Consider the following 4,805-nt stretch of genomic DNA (forward strand, 5'->3'; position numbering starts at 1 on the left):
TTAACCCTAAGTGAAACATATACACAACATTTTCTTTCTGTGGAAACCTGCTTTTTAGAGTCAATATTTGGTATTTCCAGATAACCTCTGAGCTAGGTATAAAAATAATAATAGACCCCCTTTCTCAGAAATGTCCCATCTTTGCCTGATCTGGGGAACCCTAGGTCCCTTAAGGATCCCTCAGTGAAGATTACAAGCCCTACCCTTTCCTGATAAGGAACCCCTTAAGCAAGCACCTGGAGATTCCTGGAGATACCCACCCTATGCTAATAAGATGCCTTGGTGTCCTGGCTTTCAACCAATGACCTTTAACTGTTTCTGGAGATTCTCTGCCACCCATAAGATAATTAAGCACTGCATTTTCTTATGATAGGACTGTTTTGTTACATGTAGACTAAGTATCCTGGAACCAAGTATTCACCACAGTGAATCAGACACATTCACTCTCATTCCTCTCCACACTGCCCAAGGTGTATAAATCTCTGATTCACAAATAAAAGTTAGATGGCTTACACTCATTCCATTCCACCACCAGGACCAACCATCTGAGACTCATTTATTCTTGGAAAGAATCCTCTCTAGATGCTCCAGTCTTGATAGCAATAGCGGAGCTGCCTTAGCAGAAGTGAGAACAAGACAAAGCATCTGCCTTCTGGCCAGTTTCAACCACCAGACAAGGGAATACATTCTTTCAAAGGATGAGAGATAATGTGGAAGAGTGTGTGCCAAAAGACAGAGCCTGAGTCAGTAGGTTCCTGAAGGAGTGGGTGTGTAAAAAGAAACAGTATCTTCTGGGCATAGTAAGGTAGCTGCAAATATCAACTTCACATCATTTGAGACAGCATGCAGAAGACCTAGACACGCTCAAACCAGACAAAATTCTACAATGAAGTGAGGATGTTGAGCATTCAGTCTGTTGCTTAGTCATGGATAATTGTTAACTGCTAGGAGAAGGAGAAACAGTTTACTCTAAGAGTGTATCCCGTAATGAACTGATCATGCTCCAGTGTAAGACCATATATTGAAAAATATTTGGGCAGCATGAATTCTTCCTAAGGTTTTAAATAAATGAATATATGAATAAATAAATAAATAAACAAATAAATACACATGGGTTGCAAAGATAACTCTACTGTGTTCTTGCTCTGGTGGAGTCTCTAATTTTTTAGCTCAGTACCCATATGGCAAGTCACAAGCCTCTATACCTCAAGGTCCAACATGTCTGATGGTGACTTCTGGCCTCTATGTGTATAGCACACACTCAGTGAAGTTATATATATTGAGGGAAAATATCCAAATACATATAAATCAAGATTTTTCTTTGTTATTGAAAAAAAACTCATACAACTTATTTTGATTTCAGTTTTACCTCCCATAACTTATCCTATATTCTTTATACCTAATCACCCTTCCAAACCTACACCCTTTCTTTTTCTTTCTTTCTTTTATTCATTCATTCTTTCTATTTTTATTTCATTCTCTCTCTCTCTCTCTCTCTCTCTCTCTCTCTCTCTCACACACACACACACACACACACACACACACACACACACAGAAATAGGTATGAAATAAAAATTAAGAAAAATATAGAAATGCATCCATACATTTTAGTAAAGTACAGAAACATAGGAGGGAAGGAAGAGAGAATAGGCCTGGGAAATGTAGGTCTCATGAATATGATTAAAACATATTGTATGAAACTCTCAACAAATTAATAAAATGTAAAAATAATTAAATGTTTCTATGCTATAAATCTTTAGAAAAAATGAAGGAAAATTAATTCATATTCTAAGGACAGCTACAAAACAAAAAATGAAATCTTTCTGAGCATCTTATTTTCTCAAAGATATTCTAAGTAAAATGTTATTTCACATTTTTTTGGTTCATGGATAAGCATTTTACGGAAGTAAGTTTACTGCATCCTCAATGGAATAAAATCTCTTTTCCCATATAGAATAATATGAGCCCAGAAAATCCCTCAATCCCACAATAAAGGGCTTTAAACATACCATAGTGTTTGATAATGTCATTTACTGTGAAATATGCATTGGTAACTGGGTTCTTCTAACATTCACATTATGAAAAGCGTTGACATTCAGACCACGGTTATTGATGGATTGTGTTTGTGCATGTAAGAAAGGGGAAAACAGATGGAGAAAGAAGAATAAAAATAGAGAGGGGTGGAGACGCTGTCATTTAAGAAGGCATGAAATGCTTTAGAGTAGGAAACAGCTGCAAATTTTAATTGCTGTGGGAAAATAGTGAAATTGAACATGTCAGAATGTAAGCAGGAGACTTTGTGGCAATTTGGAAAAACGATGTGTTTTGTATTAAGGGCTTCATGATAGAAAAGATCATGTGTAGAGACCACATACTTGACAAAGTAGGGATTAGGTTATTAGACAAACACTTTCCAGCCTCTCTAAAAATGAATATATCTCTGTTGCTTCATTCCTTCCTATAAATATCATCTTGCCTTAGATAGAAGGCAATGTCATATTCCGTATGTGAAACTGGTAGCACTTTATGGCTTAAGTTTCATTAATGCCCTAAACTGGCCTTGACAAACAAACATAATATCATCAAGGTTAATTTCATTAATGAAGTGGGTATGTAAGGAATTACAGTCAGATTGAATACTTTTCAAGTTTTTAAATATAACAGGGCTTAAAGAAATTATTACTTTATTTAAACAGTACTTTTTATTCTTTTGAGGCCAGTTTATAATTTTTAATTTTTTCTTTCACTCCTCTCATTAAATCATAACTGTATGAGGTAGAGTTTCTGAGTGTGCTTAAGTACATTTCACCATGAAAAGGACTATTCTATTGTGTTCCTCTGGGCTAGCATTTGTATATATTTTCAGTATAGTATTGTGCTTTGCATTAATCTCCAGTGACACACAATATATAGCTAGCCATGTAGACTATACTAATAGAAGGTCACATTTAATGACCTAAATAAAGATTGATTATCAATAGATAAAATTTATTTATATTATTAATCAGTCACATTTTAAGGAAAATAGTCAAACATTAATTGATTCATAATTTATTATTTTTATTGTGAGTACACTACTTAAAACTTTTTTGTCTTTCATACAATTCACCTCCCCTCCCTCTCTTCCTTTTAGTCCTTCTCAGTGATATCAATTGAACATAGCATAATAAGATGCCGTAACACTAGACTCCAACCTTCATAACATCAAGGCTGAATAAGGCAGCCCAGTAGGAGGATAAAGGACCCAATGCAGATAGAAGAGTGAGAGACACTCCCACTTCCACTGTTAGGAGTCCCACAAGAATACCAGGCTAAACAATGATAGCATGGCCTCATAGAATGAATTTGGTAATGTTCCATCCATTTCTATCTTTTGGAGTAGCTTGAAGAATATCAGTATTAGCACATCCTTGAAGGTCTGGTAGAATTCTGCACTGAAACAATCTGGCCCTGGGCTTTTTTTGGTTGGGAGCTTGATTACATCTTTTTTTCTATTTTGCATCTTTCTTTTACCATGTTTCAGTTTCTGCATGTAGATTTCAATAGGAAACAAAACTTGTAAAGTTGTAACATTTCACAAGGAAATGCTGCCCAATCTTCACCAGCTTCAGAAATCTGACCTCTGCTGATGCTGCAATAAAGTGTTATAATTTGGAGAAAAAAAATGATACCTTGTATGGAGGAGGCCTAGCATAGACACACGAAGGTTTTGTGCTTGCCATTTAAGTCTCTGTAATCTCCTATCACCCTTACTTACTTGATTCTGTGGCCTGTGTTCCTCTGGTGTGCTTGGCTGCTCTAGCTCCTACAATCCTTCCTCCCAGTCTTTTGTGTGGTTCCCCAAGCTCTTCCTAGATACACTAAAGATCCTCAGCAATAAAAAGATTTTAAAAATCTCTTCCAAGTTTATAAGAGCTATCTATTATTAAATGCTACTAATTTTCACAATCTAACATCAATAATTTTCCACATTTATAATATGTTTACACTGCTATTATCAAAACAATAAACCTAAGAATATGTCACTTCAAAATCTTATAAAAAGTCAGTTCATGTTCATTTAATGTACATGGACAGTGACATAAATGAAGTAGCAATTCTACTTCTTTCCATATTTCACTTAACCGGGTACCTTTTTTTAACACATTTTTATTGAAAAATAAAATACTTCATATTACATCTCATTTTCTATCCCATCCTATGCATCCTCCTATTCCTCCCTTCCTCCCCCTTTCACCCCAATCTCCCTTCCCTATGACTGTGACCGAGGGGGACCTCCTCCGCCTGAATATGGTGCTAGGGTATCAAGTCTCTTCTTGGTAGTCCGCTATCCTTCCTCCGAGTGCCATTGGGCCTTCCCAACAAAGGGACATGGCCAAATATGGGGCACCAGAGATCCTGTGAAAGTCAGTCCCCAGTCTCCACTTAACTGTGGAGAATGTTCTGTCCCTTGGCTAGATCTGGGTAGGGGTTTGATGATGACTGCATGTTTTGTCCTTGGTTGGTGCCTTAGATCAAGCAGAACCCCTGGGCTCAGATCCACCCATCATAATATTCCTCTTGTAGGTTTCTAGGACCCTCTGGATCCACCTACTTCCCTATCCCCTATATTTTTCTCACCTAGAGTCTCAATAGAATATTCTCACCTCTATCCCACTTTCCTGGTAGGTGCAGACTTTCATGGGATCTGCCCCTTGGGCTAGTGTCCAGTTATAAGTGAGTATATACCATTTGAGTCTCTCTGCTTCTGGGTTAGCTCACTCAACAGAGGAATATCAAATTGCTGAGACACACTTAAAGAAATG

The sequence above is a fragment of the Acomys russatus genome, chromosome X (genome assembly GCF_903995435.1).
Source record: "Acomys russatus chromosome X, mAcoRus1.1, whole genome shotgun sequence".
NCBI classification, from domain to species: domain Eukaryota; kingdom Metazoa; phylum Chordata; class Mammalia; order Rodentia; family Muridae; genus Acomys; species Acomys russatus.